The following is a 20,668-nucleotide window of genomic DNA, read 5'->3' as shown; positions in this document are numbered from 1 at the left end:
CATACTGCTCTATTTTTAAATGTCAGATATAGAACATTTGATGGATTCTATTCCTGCCACTGTTTCTGGTAGGGACATTCTGTGTCCTAACAACACCCAATTCATATCAATAGCCATTGTATCATCATATTTAATAGAATCATAAAAGTATATAGCATAGAAACAGGCCTTTCAGCCCAACTTGTTCATACTGCCATTTTTTTTAAACACCTAAGCCCAATTGCCCACATTTGGCTCCTATCCCTCTACACCCATTTTACCCATGTAACTGTCTAAATGCTTTTTAAAAGACAAAAGAAGGGTGCCAGGCAAAAGGCGGGGAATTACAGGCCGGTTAGTTTAACGTCTGTGGTAGGTAAAATGTTAGAATCCGTCATTAAGGAGGAAATTGCGAGGCATCTTGAAGGGAATTGCTTGATAGGGCAGACGCAACACGGTTTCATTAAAGGGAAGTCGTGTCTGACAAATTTACTGGAGTTCTATGAGGATGTGTCTAGGGCGGTGGATAGAGGAGAGCCGGTGGATGTGGTCTTTCTGGATTTTCAGAAGGCGTTTGATAAGGTACCTCACAAGAGGTTACTGCAGAAGGTCAGAGGACATGGAGTTGGGGGTAGGGTGTTAGCGTGGATAGAGGATTGGTTGTCAAATAGGAGGCAGAGAGTGGGGGTCAATGGGTGCTATTCGGATTGGCGGTTGGTGACTAGTGGGGTGCCCCAGGGGTCGGTGCTGGGGCCTCAGCTATTTACCATTTATATAGATGATCTGGAGGAGGGAACCGAGTGTAGGGTGTCGAAATTTGCTGATGACACCAAGATTGGGGGAAAGGCAAATTGTGTGGAGGGTGTGGAGAGTCTGCAGAAGGATCTAGATAGGCTGGGCGAATGGGCCAGGAAATGGCAAATGGAATTTAATGTTGGCAAGTGTGAGGTGGTCCACTTTGGTAGGAAGAATGGTAGGAAGGACTATTACTTACGTGGCGAAAAACTGCAGCAGGCGACGGTGCAGAGGGACCTCGGGGTCCTTGTGCATGAGTCGCAAAAACCCAGCCTGCAGGTGCAGCAGGTGGTCAGGAAGGCGAATGGGATGCTGGCCTTCATAGCGAGGGGGATTGAATATAAAAGTAGGGAGGTCTTGCTGCAGCTGTATAGGGCATTGGTGAGGCCGCAGCTGGAGTACTGTGTGCAGTTTTGGGCGCCGCACCTGCGCAAGGATATTTTGGCCTTGGAGGGAGTGCAGAGGAGGTTTACTAGGCTGATACCGGAGTTGAGGGGGTTGAGCTATGAGGAGAGGCTGAATAAACTAGGCTTGTACTCGTTAGAGTTTAGAAGAATGAGGGGAGATCTCATTGAGACGTATAAGATGATGAATGGGATGGATAGGATAGAGGTGGAAAGACTCTTCCCGCTCAAAAAAGACAGTAGGACTAGGGGGCACAGCCTCAAGATAAAGGGGGGGCGGTTCAGAACGGAGTTGAGGAGGAACTTCTTCACTCAAAGGGTGGTGAATCTCTGGAATTCTCTGCCCGTTGAAGTGGTGGAGGCTGCCTCGCTAAATATTTTTAAGAAGCGGGTTGATGGGTTTTTGATAAGAGAGGGGATTAAGGGTTATGGGGAGAGGGCGGGAAAGTGGAACTGAGCCACGACAGATCAGCCATGATCTTATTGAATGGCGGGGCAGGCTCGAAGGGCCAGATGGCCTACTCCTGCTCCTATTTCTTATGTAACTTATGTAAAATTGTACCCGTCTCTACTACTACCTCTGGCAGTTTGCTCCAGACACTCACCACCCTCTGTGTGAAAAAAATTGACCCTCTGGACACTTTTATATCTTTCCCCTCTCACCTTAAACGTATGCCCTCTAGTTTTAGACTCCCCTACCTTTGGGAAAAGATATTGACTAGCTGATATGTGCCCCTCATTATTTTATAGACCTTTATATGATCACCCCTCAGTCTTAAGAAAACTATTGTTGCTGACTACTTGGTGCACCTGCTGTAAGAATGTGTTCAATTTTCAGGTAGAAAGGAAGATTTTACAAATGAAGATTGGGGTGTGCTGGTTGAAGAAAATAAGTTATGGAGAGTAAATAGAGTGTTTGAAAGAAACTTTGCCCCATGATGGAAGGATCAATGATGGGGGGCATAGACTTAACAAAAGTGACAGGAGATTTCGAAGGGATGTGAGGAAAACTTTTTCACCTAGAGGGTGGTAGGAGTCGGGAACTCACTGCTTGAAAGGATGATGGAAGCAGAAAGCCTTGTTACATTTAAGAAGTACTTAGATGTGCACTTGTGATGCCACGGCATACATAGCTATGGGCCAAGTGCTGGAAAATGTGTGTGATTTGTCTTTGACAGGCATGGACATGATGGGCCAAAGGGCCTTTTCCTCTGCTGTAGATCTCAATGACTCTTACGACACATGACACTTGCCCATTGCCAATGGATTTGCTGCAGATCCATCATCTCATATAGATGAAAGGATGCATGTCCTGTATTGATTATCCTCAACACTGGTGCTACACAAGGCTGTATCCTCAGCCCTTTACTATACTCCTTATACACCTTTGACTGTGTGGCCAAATTCTCCTTCAACTCGATTTTCAAGTTTTTTGATGACATCACTGTAGTGGGGCAGATCTCAAACAGTCATGAGACAGAGTACAGTAAAGAGTTAGAGAATCTGGTGAACTGGTGCAATGTCAATGATCTCTCCATCAATGTCAACATAAGAACATAAGAAATAGGAGCAGGAGTAGGCCATCTAGCCCTTCGAGCCTGCCCCGCCATTCAATAAGATCGTGGCTGATCTGTCGTGGCTCAGTTCCACATTCCCGCCCTCTCCCCATAACCCTTAATCCCCTCTCTTATCAAAAACCCATCAACCCGTGTCTTAAAAATATTTAGCGAGGTAGCCTCTACCACTTCAACAGGCAGAGAATTCCAGAGATTCACCACCCTTTGAGTGAAGAAGTTCCTCCTCAACTCCGTTCTAAACCGCTCCCCCTTTATCTTGAGGCTGTGCCCCCTAGTCCTACTGTCCTTTCTGAGTGGGAAGAGTCTCTCCACCTCTATCCTACCCATCCCATTCATCATCTTATACGTCTCAATGAGATCTCCCCTCATTCTTCTAAACTCTGATGAGTACAAGCCTAGTTTATTCAGCCTCTCCTCATAGCTCAACCCCCTCAGCTCCGGCATCAGCCTAGTAAACCTCCTCTGCACTCCCTCCAAGGCCAAAATATCCTCGCGTAAGTACAGCGCCCAAAACTGCACACAGTACTCCAGGTGCGGCCTCACCAATGCCCTATACAGACACAGCAAGACCTCCCCACTTTTATATTCAATCCCCCTCGCTATGAAGGCCAGCATCCCATTCGCCTTCCTGACCACCTGCTGCACCTGCAAGCTGGGTTTTTGCAACTCATGCATAAGGACCCCGAGGTCCCTCTGCACCGTAGCCTGCTGCAGTTTTTCGCCACATAAGTAATAATCCTTCCTACCATTATTCCTACCAAAGTGGACCACCTCGCACTTGCCAACATTAAATTCCATTTGCCAGTTCCTGGCCCATTCGCCCAGCCTATCTAGATCCTTCTGCAGACTCTCCACACCCTCCGCACCATTTGCCATTCCACCAATCTTGGTGTCATCAGCAAATTTCGACACCATACACTCGGTTCCCTCCTCCAGATCATCTATATAAATGGCAAATAGCTGAGGCCCCAGCACCAATCCCTGGGGCACTCCACTAGTCACCAACTGCCAATCCGAATAGCACCCATTGACCCCCACTCTCTGCCTCCTATTTGACAACCAATCCTCTATCCACGCTAACACCCTACCCCCAACTCCATGTCCCCTGACCTTCTGCAATAACCTCTTGTGAGGTACCTTGTCAAACGCCTTCTGAAAATCAAGAAAGACCACATCCACCGGCTCTCCTCTATCCACCGCCCTAGACACATCCTCATAGAACTCCAGTAAATTTGTCAGACACGACTTCCCTTTAACGAAACCGTGCTGCGTCTGCTCTATCAAGCAATTCCCCTCTAGATGCCTCGCTATTTCCTCCTTGATGACGGATTCTAACATTTTACCTACAACAGACGTTAAACTAACCGGCCTATAATTCCCTGCCTTTTGCCTAGCACCCTTCTTAAACAACGGCGTAACATTAGCCGTTTTCCAATCTTCCGGCACTTCCCTGGAATCCAGCGACGTCTGGAAAATTACCACCAAGGCATCCACTATCACCTCCGCCATTTCTTTCAGAACCCTCGGATGCATTCCATCCGGTCCTGGCGACTTCTCCACAATCAGTCCCTCCAGTCTGTCGAGCACCGCCTCTCTAGTAACAGTAATGTCATTAAGACCCTCCAGTCCTACCACCTTTCCATCTCTAACACCCGGCAAATTATTCACGTCCTCCTCCGTGAAGACCGAAACAAAAAAGTTATTCAAGACCTCAGCCATTTCCCCATCCCCTACCACTAAGTCCCCCTTCTCATCCTCTAAGGGACCAACGTTCACCCTAGCCAGCCTCTTCCTTTTTATATATTTATAAAAACTCTTGCTATCCTTTTTTATATTAAGCGCTAGCCCAGCTTCATAGTTTCTCCTATCCTTCTTTATCAACTTCTTTGTCAATCTTTGTTGACATTTAAACCTCTCCCAATCCTCTTCTCGCCCACTACTCTTAGCTACTCTAAACGCCTCCGCTTTTAATTTAACACTTTCCTTCACCTCCTTCGTTATCCACGGCTTATTACCTCTCCTCCTACGGTCCTTTTTGACCATCGGAATAAATTTCTGCTGAGCACCAAGAAAGATCTCCTTAAAGATCCTCCACTGCTCCTCAGCAGACCTACCTTCCAACGTGCTCCCCCAGTCCACATTTGCCAATTCCTCTCTCATCCTACCGTACTCCCCTCTGTTCAAACAAAGGACGCATGTCCAGGAACCCACTTTCTCCTCCTCCATCTGCATCAGAAACTCTACCATACAATGATCACTCTCCCCAAGAGGATCCTTCGCCGCAAGGTCCCTAATTCTACCCGCCTCATTACATAACACCAGATCCAAGATAGCTCGCTCCCTCGTCGGCTCCAACACACAATGTACAAGGAAACTATACAAAATGAAAGAGATTGTCATCGACGTCAGGAAGCATAGTGGAGGACATGCCCCTATCTACATCAAGCGGGATGAAGTGGAAATCCTATCCCTGAACCCTCTTTATACTCCAAAACCATGATTCTCCCATCCCGACCTGTTAATTTTTGGCAGGTCAGACCGGGAGAATCATGCATGCACCGATTCGTGGGATTCGCACATGCTCTTATATGTACTGGCAAAAACTAAGGATAAAACAGTTTTTCATGTACCAATGAATATTTATTGTAAACAGTTGATGATTCATACCAATTAGGTTGGTAAAAATACCACAGCAGTAATCTTGTATAGAAGGAGAGCCAGACAAACCGCTCATCTGAAAAGGGACACGAGGATTTCTCTAAAATTACTCACACTGAATCAATTTTGCTGCATTTTAGCAGCAAGTTCAAGTAATGCTCACTCAAGTAGAAAACTGGCAAGTATGTTGAGAAGGAGTGGGAAGAGGAGTTTTTCATTGGCAAACACAGTTTGGCCCCCAGCCTATTCTGCATTTTGCATCTGCAAATTTCCACATTTTAGGTCTGTGCCGCATTACTGTTAAAAGGGAAAATTGTAGGCTATCCACCAAGTAGAAGTAAGTTTGCATATAAAACAGCCTATTAAGATTCTCAGCAGCTAATGCATTCAGACAATTGTACCTGCTGTGATTGAGTTCACTCCTGGAAATCAATTTAAATTTCTGGTAATTTCTCATCACATCAGCAGCAAAGGATTGCAGTGGCTTTGATAAGCAGAGTACCTGATGCGACTCACTCCAAAAAGCAAAGTCAGTTATACCACAAAGATTTATTCTAATGTTAGAAAATAAAGACAATGCACAACACTTTAGGGACAAGAGGTCCATCACTGAATTTTAAAAAGAAAACAATATCTGCACAAACCACCTTTTTAAATTTTACCGTACTGTAGTATCATGCCCTGACTTGTGCAAAGTAAAAAAAAATCACCTGGACAGGGCCCAGCTTCCTCCATTTCACACTGGATTCAATTCATTTGCAGCATAAATAGTTCACATTATTCAAAATTATAGACGGCATTTTCACCACTGACACGGTTGGAACTGGATAGAAATTTATAAAAGGATTGTTCTGTTTACCAAAAATTCCCCAAGCAAAAGCTTTAAGCAATTTTGTGCATGCGTAAGGTTGAATAACTTTTAGAAAGGCTGTTAAGAGAATGTTTTAACGGCGTGTTTGTGTGGGGAAATAATAAAATTGTGCATTACATCCAGAGAAGAAAGATGTACATTCATATAATGCCTTTCACAACCAGAGGATTTCCCAAAGTACTTTACAGCCAATGATATACTATTAAAGTGTAGTTGCTGTTTCAATATAGGAAACATAGCAGCCAATTTCAAACAGCTAGCTTTCAGAAACAGTAATGTGATAATGACCTGATAATCTGCTTTTTGTGAGGTTGATTAAGGGATAAATATTGTCCCAAGCACCAGTGGTAATTCCTCTGCTCTGATGCAAAATAATGCCTTGGGATCTTTTATACACACCTGAGGGGTGAAATGGGACCCTGGTCATCCCAAAGATAGCATCCCAGACAGCAGTACATATTGCACTGGAGTGTCAGCTTCGATTTTTATGTTCAACTCCTGGAATGAGACTTGAACCTTCAGCCTTGTGACTCTGAGGTATGTAAGCCAGCCACCGAGGCATATCATTTATTGGAACAAGACCAGAAAATGCTGGAAATGGACAAATCAGTCAGATGAAAAAAGACGTTAATATTTTGGATGAAACCCTGTCAAAACTAAAAGTTCCTGAGATTGAAGGAGCCTTGGTTGCCAAGAATCTCCCAGAGTTCTGTGTTTCTGCCATTTCGCACAATTTAGCCCATCTGGCTGCCATGATTCCCAATGCAATGGGCCAGATACAGAAAAGGTCCTTGGCAGCAGGCTGACTATAATGTCGAAAACTCATGCCATAGAACTGTTTTATCCCAAAGCTGTTCTAGCGCACTACATCTACTTGACCATGTGGAAAATTTCCCAGGCATGTCATGTCCACAAAAAGCAAGATGACCTAATCTGATCAATCTACTCTTAATTCAGCCTACTCTCAAACATCAGAAAAGTGATGGAAGATGTTGTCAACACTGTTCTTAAGAAAATCAAGAGTGTAATGATAAATTCTCAATTTCCATAGATGAATGCAACTCCAAAACTGAAGAAATTTGATACCTTTAGGACAAAGCAGTCCACCTGATTGACACCCCATGCACCACTTTAAATATTCACTCTCTCCAACATCAGAACACCATGGCAACTGTATGTACCATTACAACGTGCACAGCAGTAACTCAACAAAGTTGCTTCAATAGCAGCTTCCAAACCCATGACCTCTACCATGTAGAAAAACAACAGGAGCTTCAGTGTATCACCACCTGCAGAATCTCCATCATGTCAGGTACAATCCTAGAAATACATGGCTCTTACTTTATAACTTTTTGGTCAATATCTTGGAGCTCATTACATAACAGCATTCTGAATGAACTTGTACAACGTGATGTGCAGCAGTTCAATAAGGCAGCTCACCACCACCTTCTTAAAGCCCACAACCTATGAATGAGTGCGAAAAACAATCAACAGTAGTGCAACTAGGAGGATGTAGGTCAAAGCAAAACACTTCGGATGCTGGAATCTGAAACAAAAACAGAAAATGCTGGAAAAGCTTAAACAAAAGAACATAAGAAATAGGAGCAGGAGTAGGCCATCCAGCCCCCCGAGCCTACTCTGCCATTCAATAAGATCATGGCTGATCTGATAGTGGTTCTGTTTCACTTACTCGCCTGCTCCCCATAACCCTTAATTCCCTTATTGGTTAAAAATCTATCTATCTGTGACTTAAACACATTTAACGACATAGCCTCTACTGCTTCAATGGACAGAGAATTCCAAAGATTCACTACCCTCTGGGAGAAGAAGTTCCTCCTCAACTCTGTTCTAAATTGACTCCCGCGTATTTTGAGGCTATGCCCCCTAGTTCTTGTTTCCATTCTAAGTAGAAATAACCTCGCTGCTTCTACCCTGTCTAGCCCCTTCATTATCTTATATGTCTCTATAAGATCTCTCCTCAACCTTCTAAACTTCAATGAGTACAAGCCCAGTCTACTCAGTCTCTCCTCATAAGCTAACTCCCTCAACTCCAGAATCAACCTGGTGAACCTTCTCTGTACCCCCTCCAAAGCTAATATATCCTTTCTTAAATAAGGGGACCAAAATTGTACACAGTACTCTAGTTGCAGCCTCACCAGTACCTTGTACAATTGCAGCAAAACCTCCCTGCTTTTATACTCCATCCCTCTCGCAATAAAGGCCAACATTCCATTTGCCTTCTTGGTCACCTGCTGCAACTGCAGACTGAGCTTTTGCGATTCATGCACAAGGACCCCCAGGTCCCTCTGCACAATACATGTTGTAATTTTTCACCGTTTAAGTAATAGCCCATTTTACTATTATTCCTTCCAAAGTGGATAACCTCACACTTGCCAACGTTATACTCCATCTGCCAGATCCTTGCCCATTCACTTAGCCTATCCAGATCTCTCTGCAGACTTTCTATGTCTTCCACGCAATTTGCTTTCCCACTCATCTTTGTGTATCCGCAAACTTTGTTACCCTACACTCGGTCCCTTCCTCCAGATCATCAAACAGTTGAGGCCCCAGCACCAATCCCTGCGGCACACCACTAGTCACTGATTGCCAACTGGAAAAGCACCCATTTATTCCAACTCTCTGTTTTCTATTAGATAGCCAATCCTCAATCCACGCTAACACTTTACCCCCAACTCCGTGTACCTTTATCTTACGCAGTAACCTTTTGTGAGGCACCTTATCGAATGCCTTCTGGAAATCTAAATACACCACATCCACCGGTTCCCCTCTGTCAACCGCACTCGTTACATCTTCATAAAATTCCAGTGAATTCCCAGCACTGCTTTCCCTTCATGAATCTATGCTGCGTCTGCTTGATTGAACCATTCTTTTCCAGGTGTACTGCTATTTCTTCCTCAATGATAGATTCCAGCATTTTCCCAACTACAGATGTTAAGCTAACCGGCCTGTAGTTACCCGCCTTTTGTCTACCTCCTTTTTTAAACAGTGGCGTCACATTAGCTGTTTTCCAATCAGCTGGCACTTCCCCAAAGTCCAGTGAATTTAGTTAAATTACAACAAATGCATTTGTTATTACTTCTGCCGTTTCTTTTAGTACCCTGGGATGCATTCCATCCGAACCAGGGGACTTGTCTACCTTTAGTCCCATTACCCTACCCAGCACTACCTTTTTGGTAACAGTGATCGTTTTAAGGTCCTCACCCCCTACAGTCCCATGACTGTCAATTATTGGTATGCTATTTGTGTCCTTCACTGTGAAGACCAACACAAAAAACTTGTTTAAGGCCTTGGCCATTTCCTTGTTTCCCATTATTAAATCCCCCTTCTCATTTTCTATGTGACCAACATTTACTTTAGATGCTCTTTTCCGTTTTGTATATTTGTAAAAACTTTTACTATCAGCTTTTATATTTTGTGCTAGTTTACTTTTGTAATCTATCTTTCCTTTCTTTATTGCTTTCTTAGTAGTTCTTTGTTGTTTTTTAAAGCTTTCCCAATCTTCTAGTTTCCCACTAATTTTGGCCATGCTGTATGCATTGGTTTTTAATTTGATACTCTCTTTTATTTTCTTAGTTATCCATGGCTGGTTATCCCTTTTCTTACATTCATTCTTTTTCACTGGAATGTAGTTTTGCTGAGTACTGAGAAAAATCCCCTTAAAAATCCTCCACTGTTCCTCAACTGTCCCAACTAGTCTGTGTTCCCAGTCTACATTAGCCAACTCCACCCTCACTCTATTGTACTCCCCCTTGTTCAAGCAGAGGACACTGGTTTGGGACCCTACTTTCTCACCTTCCATCTGTATTAGAAATTCAACCATATTGTGATCACTCATTCCAAGAGAATCCCTCACAAGGAGATCATTAATTTTACTTGTCTCATTACACAGGACCAGATCCAAGATAGCTTGCTTCCTCATAGGTTCTGTAACATACTGTTAGAGGAAACTATCTCGACAGCATTCTAAGAACTCTTCCACAAGTCCACTGCATCCGACTTGAATTGACCAATCAATTTGGAGGTTAAAATCCCGCATGATTATTGCTGTTCCATTTTTACATGCATCTGTTAGTTGTTTGTTTATAGCCCGCCTCACCTCAGTTATTATTTGGGGGCCTATAGACCACACCCACCAGTGACTTTTTCCCCTTACTATTCCTTATCTCCACCCACATCGATTCCACATTTTGCTCCTTAGAGCCTATACTGTCTCTCACTACCGCCCTGATGTTATCCTTAATTAACAGAGCTACCCCCACCTCCTTTTCCTTCCTGTCTATCCTTCCGAATTGTCTGATACCCCTGGATATTTAGTTCCCAATCCTGGTCACCCTGCGACCACATTTCTGTAATGGCCACTAAATCATACCCATTTGTTCTGATTTGTGCCGTCAACTCATTCACTTTGTTTCGAATGCTACGTGCATTCAGGTAAAGTGTCTTTATGTTATTCTTTCTTACCTGGACTCGATTTGTTAGTGCATTCCTTTGTTTGCATGCTCTGTCCCTTCCTGTCACAGACTGGTTATTCTTCCTCAGACCATCTCCCTGCACTGCGTTGCCCACCTACTTTCTCAAGCTTGTCACCTTTTTTACTCTACCTGAGATTAGATTCCTGCCACCTTCTCTACTCTCGTTAGTAAACTCTCCTGAACCCTTGGCTTCTTTAACTAATTGAAAGTCCTCATCATTAACCTGCACTCCTACTCTCTCCTTTATCTTTGATTTTGTCATTTTCCATACAACTGAACCCTCCCCCCCACCTATTTAGTTTAAAGCCCTATCTACAGCCCTCGTTATATGATTCACCAGGACTCTGGTCCCAGCACGATTCAGAGAAAGACCACCCCATCGGATGGTACCAATGTCCCATGAATTCAAACCCATTCCTCCCACACCAATTTTTGAGTCATGCATTTACCTCCTTAATCTTATTGACCCTGTGCCAATTTGCTCGTGGCTCAGGTAGTAATCCAGAGATTATTACCTTTTTGGTTCTGCTTTTTAACTTAGCTCCTAGCTTTTCATATTCCCTTAGCAGAACCTCTGTTCCTGTTCTACCTATGTCGTTGGTACCTACATGGACCATGACAACTGGATTTTTACCCTCCCACTCCAAGTTCCTCTGCAGCCCAGATGAGACATCTTGAACCCGAGCACCAGGCAGCTTAGCAGATTTGACAGCATCTGTGGGGAGAGAATAGAGCCAATGTTTCGAGTCTGGATAACCCTTTGTCAGCTCTGAGTGGTCATCCAGACTCAAAACACTGGCTCTATTCTCTCTGTAAAAAGTCTGACAACACCAGGTTTTAGTCCAACCTATTTATTTGATAATATACTCACAAGCTTTCGAGGGGACTGCCTCTTCGTCATACCCACATCTATTCTCTCCCCACAGATGTTGTCAGATCTGCTGAAATTTTCCAGCATTTTCTGTTTTTGTTGTAGTAAGATGTAGGAATTGCTACGGTGATTAAAACAGCAATCAATACATAATTGGCTTGTGTACACCAAATTGCAAGCACAAATAAGGAACATGCATAACTAGTAAAGTTAACTTGCAACTTTAGCGGACTCGTAAATCACTACTCGGATTAAAATAGCAATCAATCCACAATTTAAGTACAAAGATTGATTTTTGGCAACATGGCCATGAATTCCCATTGAGATCATGCGACAAAACAGTAATCAACAATACTATGGATTAGCATTAAGGGTAAGCTTGGCAAAACACTGCATTGGTTTGGCAATTATACACCGTTACGCACAGCCAAAGGCACCAGCGTCCAAGTTGAAAGCAACTTCAGAGAATAACACAGCTGACCAATGTAAACAAAGAATCTGGATGGAAACTAAATTGTTCAGAGTCAATTTTCTATTTCAGCAGCTGCACTGACACAATCTCTGTCTCCCCTTCACATAAATGAAAACTAAAAAAAGTTGTTCACCACCTTTACCATCTTTAAAAAATAATTTCACTCCCATAGTCATCTAATTATGATGGCCCAAAACAGAAAATGCTGGAAAATCTCAGTAGGTCTGACAGCACTCCCCACAGATCCAGCATCTGCAGTATTTTGTTTTTATAATTATGGTGGCCGTTGTACAATGGAACCTTCCACCCTAACACCCCATACAGAAAAATCTGCCTTATTAACAAATGAGTTGGCAAGGTGACTTGTAATCAATCGAATCATTTTCACAGAGTTTTTTGTACAAAATTGTGCTAATGAAGCATCATATGTTTGGTAAGTGCAGATGTTCACAGATGTTGTTGTGAGTTGCTGTATTGGAATTTATCATTTATTCTAAAACTGAGGACATTTGTAAAACTACACAGATTTTTGTAATTGAAGTAGTGCTGCATTTTTAACACAGGAACAATCTTAGAAAGAATGGCCTGCTGTTTCAGGGAGGTCTCTGTTTCCCAGTTTGTGTGCGATTTTATAGACAGTAGCACCATTTACAATCTCAAGAGATCCCTAAATTTATTACAACAAATGACATACTTTTGATTTGGAGTCACTGTTGGAATTGCAGCAGCCAATTTGTGCACAGCAAGGTCCCATAAAAAGCAATGCAGGAATGACTAGATAATGAGTGAGAGTCTCTGGCCGTGCTTGCTCCAAAACTGGAGAATCCCACCCAAGGTCAATGGACCTTTGCATAGCCCACCCCCCACCCGCTACAATTCCCGTGGCAGACAGGACGGGAGAATTCTCCCCAGTGTGTTTTAGTGATGTTGATTGAAGGGTAACTGTTGGCTCTGATACTGAGAGCAGAGTTCTTCCATCCTGCCCATGGAGAGGAGCAGCAGAGAATCTAGTGGAAACCAAAAGGGGAGAGACCTGCTGGCGTAAAATCACATTGCAATTCTCCCAACAGCAGGTTAATAGCAGATTGATCATTCCACTGTCTAGTTGCATGAATGCAATTTGCAATCATTTGCATCTCATGAATGCTCATTAAAACACCCACCAGTGTCCAATCATTTTCAATCTTGCATCACACCAGTGGGAAATCATGTTGGCGTCAAACCCAATTGCTAGAGTGTGGCATGCGCAAGACAGTCCTCAGTTAGCAAAAGGCTTTGAGGTGAGTGTAACAAAGCTTCCTGCCATAGTGCTGCACTGCTCCTGATGCGCCGTACGCCACTCTTTTGGGGCAGTTCAGTTCCTGCTGAGCTGGTCTTCATGAAAGGAAATTGTGCTGCTGGACCCATGGATCCTGCTGTGTCACTCTCCCAATTCAGCACAGCACTGAAGTTGGGGAGTACAGGGGTCTTCTTTCTACCAGTGTGTATCTGCACAGCACTGTGCTGTGGGATTCATGCAGCCACTGCCACAAAGGTGTGAAGTTGACCGGGGAGGAGTGCAAGGTGAGGTTGGGGAGAAATGGAGAGCAGGAGGGGTCTGATAAAGTCAAGGGGGCAATGTGGAAGGGGGGCTGGGCAAGAAAGGGGGGTGGGGTGAGGGCTCATGATGGCAGGCAGGGGGCAAGAAAGTGGATGAAAGTGATGAACATATGAAGGCTGAGGGGAGGAAATTTGGATCCCGGCAAGGCTGCTTAGTGGTTCACAAAGAAGGGGGTCAAAGGGATAGCACATCATTTATTGGGAGGGGATGGATCCCGAGGCGGGGGTAGAGGTCCAAGTGGGCCATGGGTATCTTGGAGGTGATGGGTTCAGAGGGAAAGGAATTGAATTGAGGAACAGTCTTCTTCTTGAGGCTGCTAGCCTTTTTCCCGGGCTTCTGACATCCTGCTTGGTCTGGTGAAGACAGGTGAGCTGGAGAGAGTGGTGTGAGTGTGCTGGAATAGTAATTAAATATGGTGTCTGGACCTTTGAACCCATCAGCTGAAGACAGGCAGACAAACCTGCTGGCAGCCCACCAGGAGAGACAGAGGGGAACTCGCCTGAGCATAATTAATGAATTTCCAAGTGCTAAATCTGGCACAGGATCCTGCCATTATAGCTAGTGGGACATGCCCCACCAGAGCCGCACTTAGGGCCCAATTTTACCGCTTTCGTTCTAAGTGCTGAATCTGGGCGTAATGCAGATCCAACTTAGAAATCTGCTTTCAGATGCCCCCATATGCACTCAGTCTGAAAAAAAAACACCTCCAGTCCCTTTTGCACTGTGGGCGGGGCTTAGTGAGGCCAAAACGATCGGGGCTCTGAACTGTGCATGCACAGTTGAAAAAAATTTGAAGATGCGCGCCTGTGTCAGATCACCCCTGGGCTGCAGAAAGTGGAGAAAGCGGCCCGGGAATGAAAAGTGGGAGCGTTGGCCTCCATGTATGTCACTGTCACCCTTATCTACTCCTCCACTACCCATACACATCGCTGTCCCCCTTACCCACATCCTCCCAGATGAACACCTGACCCGCCTCTTCCTCCCTCCCCACCAGGTCAGCCTTCCTGCTCCCCCCAGGAGATACTTCTAACCTGCCTTCTCCTTCCTCCCGTTACCCCCCAACCAGAGAATGGAGTGGCTTCCTCCCTCCTACCCGCAGCATCCCCTGCTCCCCCCCAACCGATCTGAGTCAGAGAGCAGTTGGAAGCTCGGAACGCACTCTTGAGCAGCTGGAGCGTCGGATTCAGACTTTTATTTAGCAGGTCCGTTACGGTGTGCTTCCGGATTGGCGAACGTGGTGGCAAAGGGGGAAATGCTGATAAAGTTGGGTGGGCAGTTCATTAATTCAATTTAAATGCATGCAAGTGCATTTAAATCATCATTGCGCCCATTTTGGGCACTAATCGAATCGCTGCCATTCCCAGGTTTCGGTAAAGTGGCGCGGATGCAGGTGCGGATTGCCGATTTTATCATGTTTTTGCGCCCACGCAATGGTAAAATCGGGCCCTTGGTCTCAAAATGGGAGAATTCCACTTGGAGAATTCCCCTGTTTCTTTTCAAAACTTTGCCCAAGGATCTTTTGTGCCCTCCTGAGAAGACAGAAAAAGCTTTGCTTTAATGTCTTATTCGAAAGAATGCCTTCTGGCAAAAACTACTTATTCTGTGTATTCAACCAGCATAAATAATACCTTGAATGCTCCTAACAATACAGATTAATGTTTAACTTGCAACATTATTTCCAAATAATTACATCTGACTACAGGAGAACTCACACAATGAAATAAGGAATATAAAGTGAACTGTTTTACCACACCAATTTTAAAACTGGATGTCATTGTCTATTTTAAGTGAAGTAGTCATGAGATGCCCATGGGCATATATTCAAATTGTCACTAATTTTACTGCCCAACTGCACAAAGCAATTAATTGTGAAGAATATTTTTATTCACATGACGATCACTGTACAAATTCCAGGATCAGTTCAACACTGTAATTAGTGATAAATGAAGTATTTATCCAGTTAAGTGATCTGATTCTGCATAATCTGTTACTTAAAAATTTTAATGCTGCAACAGTATTAATTGTATTTGATGTGAAGCGGTTTGCTTTTGCACTGAAGCTGCAGTCCATTATCATGACTGGACCCTGGATTGAAACTGAGTTGAACTCCCAGGAGGTGCTGGACTAAATGTCAATGTCAGCATCAAAGCTCCGATCAGATCAGTAGCGTTTCAGGCGCAATAAGCTCCCCCCACACCGGAAAGCGATTGGCCCTGCCTCCCGCCTCCCCATCAGAGATACATATGACCTGCCTCCCTCCTCCCTGCCCACCAGAGAATGACCAGGGCTCCCCCATTCTCACCAGAGAATGATCATGCCTCCCCCCACCAGAGAATGATCGGGCCTTCCTCCCCCCTCCCACCACCGATCTGAGTCAGAAGCCGCAGGAAGCTCTGAACTTACCTCTTCAGAAGCTGGAGAGCCCAAAACAGACCTTTGCCAAGCGTATCTGTTTTGTGCCGAATCTAGACGGACGAAAGCAATGATAAAGGGGGAAATGCTGGAATAGTTGGGCGGGCAGCCCACTTACGCAATTTAAATGCGCGCAAATGCATTTAAGAACGTAAGAACATAAGAAGTAGGAGCAGGAGTAGGCCATCTGGCCCTTCGAGCCTGCCCCACCAGTCAATAAGATCATGGCTGATCTGTCGTGGCTCAGTTCCACTTTCCCGCCCTCTCCCCATAACCCTTAATCCCCTCTCTTATCAAGAACCCATCAACCCGCGTCTTAAAAATATTTAGCGAGGCAGCCTCCACCACCTCAATGGGCAGAGAATTCCAGAGATTCACCACCCTTTGAGTGAAGAAGTTCTTCCTCAACTCCATTCTAAACCGCCCCCCCTTTACCTTGAGGCTGTGCCCCCTAGTCCTACTGTCCTTTCTGAGCGGGAAGAGTCTCTCCACCTCTATCCTATCCATCCCATTCATCATCTTATACGTCTCAATGAGATCTCCCCTCATTCTCCTAAACTCTAACGAGTACAAGCCTAATCTATTCAGCCTCCCCTCATAGCTCAACCCCCTCAACTCCAGCATCAGCCTAGTAAACCTCCTCTGCACTCCCTCCAAGGCCAAAATATCCTTGCGTAAGTACGGCGCCCAAAACTGCACACAGTACTCCAGCTGCGAACTCACCTATGCCCTATGTAGCCGCAGCAAGACCTCCCTACTTTTATATTCAATCTCCCTCACTATGAAGGCCAGCATCCCCTTCGCCTTCCTGACCACCTGCTGCACCTGCAAGCTGGGTTTTTGCGACTCATGCACAAGGACCCCGAGGTCCCTCTGCACCGTCGCCTGCTGCAGTTTTTCTCCATTTAAATCGCCGTTGTGCCCATTTCAGGCATGGTTCGGACTGTGGTCATTTTCGGGCCTTGGTTAAGTGGGCATCTGCGCGGACATAGGCACGGATCACGCTAATTGTCTCACATCCGACTTTTGCAAGTTTTCGTGCTGAAAACGAGTGTAATGCAATGGTAAAATCGGACCCTTCATGCCTAATCATTGTCATTGAAGATATGAGCTAGACCATTTCTAGCTGTGGCAGGCAGTGAGTTGGGCTTCATTCACCAGCCAGCCTGCAGAAGGCGCTATTGCGCATGTGCAGACCTCTGATGCTACACGTTCAAGAACAGCAACAGGGGTCTGACTGATGGGGAGAGAGCTGTCAGGCTTCTGTTGCTGCAAGAGTTTTTGCCCCTGCTGTAATTGTGGGAGCCTTCAACCAATCGTGAGCCCCACACCACCCAAGAGGCAGTCCCTCCCACCACCCAGACCAAACATGTTCCCTCCCCCACCCATCGCGTCTTCCAAGTGGCAACAGGTCCCCTCCCTCCACATCAGAGTGCCCCTTCAGGCCATGTCCCCATTGGCCCTACCTCATAGGCCCAACCCCCAGTCGGCATTGTTCCCCTTTTTTGGCCTCCCTGAAGGACCTCAATGGCCTCCGGTTCCACCGGCGAGGCCAACACAACTGTTGCCCATTCATGGGGAGAAGGTATTTTCCTCGCTGAAGAGAACCTCTCCCAGTGAGGTCATAAAGGCAAGTTAGTCCACACAGTTGAGCACCGGGCTCACTAAAGAGATGTAAATTAAGATTCAAATGAATTTAAGTAATTTATTCAGCCCATTTCTGGCGAGAGGCTGACCTTGCCGGAAATCCGGTTCTTGCAAAATCACGTGAGTTGAGAAATCGGGCATGATCCTGATTTCTCGGCCCTTGCGTGATTTTACCAGCTCACTCTGCCTATCAACAGATGGGGCACACTGGTAAAACTCTGCCCATGGGGCGGGAATTTCCCATCATTCCCCCTACCCCTGTGGTGGGTTTTCTGGTGATGGATGTGGCTTGCCGTTGGCCACTGGTGGGATCTCCTGATCCTGCCAATGTCTGTGACATTTTGCGTGGTGTACCCCTCCTGCCATGGGGGTTGCCTTCGGCATGACTGGAAGTTTCTGCTGATGGGAAAGGCTGGAAAATCCTGCCCTTTGATATCAATTTTACATTAGCCACAGAGTCATACAGCACAGAAAAAGGCTCTTCAGCTCATTGCATCTGCACCAGCCAAAGACAAACCACCAATTATTCTAATACCATTTTCCAGTCCTTGGCTCATAGCCTTGTTTGCCTTGGCATCACAACTGACATAGTGATTCGCACTGCTGCCCCACAGCAACAGGAACCTGAGTTCAATTTCGGCCTTGGGTGACTGTGTGGAGTTTGCACATTCTGCCCATGTCTCCTTGGGTTCCCTCTGGGTGCTCCAGTTTCCTTCCACACTCCAAAGATGTGTGCGTTAGGTTGATTGGCCATATTATATTGCCCCTTAGTGTGAGGGAGAATAGCAGGGTAAATATATGTAGTTCGAGGATAGGGCCTGGGTGGGATTGTTGCTGGTGCAGGCTTGATGGGGTGAATGGCTTCCTTCTAGTCTGTATGGATTCTATTCTACCTGAGGCAGAGAGTGGTGTATGTCTAGGGATGAGCTTTCAAGGGAAGCATTTGGGCTCATTGTACGAGCAGGTTTAAGAGTGAGTTACACCTGGACAGAAACCTGACAGAGGGATTTGAGAAGAATGGTGTGGTAACATATTTTATAAATGTTGGATCAGCAAAAACATGCAAACATGCAATTCCCTTAGCACACGAAAATACCACAAGGCACACGAGAAACATAATTGGAGAAGGTGGAAATTGTCCTGAATTTTGTGGCTGTAATGATTTTGAAGCTGCCAACCCCTCACCATCATTTCTGAAACTGACAAGGCAGTTTCCTTCAATGTCAGTCACTGACCCTGGAATCTAGGCCATTATATTAAACTAATAAAAGCTTCTCTAAGTAAAATAGTTTCTCCTCAGTCCCTCCATTGGACATATTAATGACTATCTCATAGTTCTGGTTTCCTGCAAGTGGAAATATCTTCACTACACCTACTCTATCAACCCTTTCATAATTTCAAAGGCCTCGAAAACATTCCCTCCTGTTAATTCTTGAAATCATACAAAATTTCCTCCTCCTGAACCCAATGGCAAGATATCAGGGAAAGGACACAAGGTCTCTGAGTGTCAAATTAACTGACGTTCTGGGCTTTCCCATATAGACACATGTGACTGACTGCTTTGCTGTTTGAAAAATACAGTGAAGCTGTTCAGCTACACAGATAGATCACACAATACAAAAACCTGTGTACCAATAATGCTTCCTGTATATAGCATTGACCCTATTTGAAAATTGATCTACAATTAATAATTCTTCCCATTTTAAATAACTGAAGCCTCTTGAGCAGTGTCAAAATGACTTCTCTCCTATCTCCAGCTATAAATTAGTATTAACCTTACCTGGACAACCATTTGATCGAATCACGTGATGCTGTGGATTTGCGTGCAGCCAATCCTTTGCAGCATTATGCATTTCCTATTCTTTTTCCACATTCAGATCACTGGATGAACATCTTAATTAAGTAATAGAATGTGAAGACTTTGCAAATGTTTCACTGAACTACCTCACATAATCTATTCATCCAAGTTGTTCACAGACGTTATCAGCCATACCTATCAAGTTAACTCTGTTTTGACTCTCAGCAAATGACTGGACTTATAATCAGTTTGGTGAGTGAAAATAGGTCTTCATGTCACCACAGCAAGCTTTTACCACAAGCTCTGCCTACTGAATGATTTGATTTATTATTGTCACATGCATTAGTATATAGAGAAAAGTATTGTTTCTTGCATGCTACACAGACAAAGTGTACCATACATAGAGAAAGAAAGGAGAGTGCAGAATGTAGTGTTCCAGTCAAAGTTAGGGTGTAGAAAAAGATCAACTTAATGCGAGGTAGTCCATTCAAAAGTCTGATAGCAGCAGGGAAGAAGCTGTTCTTGAGACGATTGGTACCCGACAGAAGTAGTAGAAATGATCAACAGCTTCAGGTTTCAAAGTGTCCAGATCACAACAACCTGGTCCCTCCATGACGACATTATAGTTAAGGAAGTCCACCAATGCCTCCATTTTCTCAGGGGGCAAAGGAAATTTGACATGTCTGCTATGACTTTCATCAACTATTAAAGATGCACCATAGAAAGCATCCTTTCTGGTTATATCACAGCTTGGTATGGCTCCTGCTTTGTCCAAGACCACAATAAACTACAAACAATCGTGAACTAAGCCCAGTTCATCACAAACCAGCTTCCCATCCATTGACTCTGTCTGCATTTCTCGCAGCCTCAGAAATGCAGCCAATATAAATGAGGACCCCACAAAACATTGCTCTGAAATATTGAATCACCAAGGCTAGCATCAGCTTGTGGCCTTTGGATTAATTTTGGAAAGAGGAAGCGTAGCTTATCACTTTGGGCTGAATTTTCAGCATGGAGGCAGGGAGAAGGAGTTGGAATCAGTTTTTGGGTCAGAAACCTGCCTCCTGTGGGAATCTGATTAAAGCCCTGAT

The sequence above is a fragment of the Carcharhinus amblyrhynchos genome, chromosome 1 (assembly GCF_965287045.1).
Source record: "Carcharhinus amblyrhynchos chromosome 1, sCarAmb.v2.hapA, whole genome shotgun sequence".
Classification (NCBI taxonomy): Eukaryota; Metazoa; Chordata; class Chondrichthyes; order Carcharhiniformes; family Carcharhinidae; genus Carcharhinus; species Carcharhinus amblyrhynchos.
The sequence above is the reverse complement of the archived record's forward strand: the minus strand, read 5'-3'. Positions refer to the sequence as shown.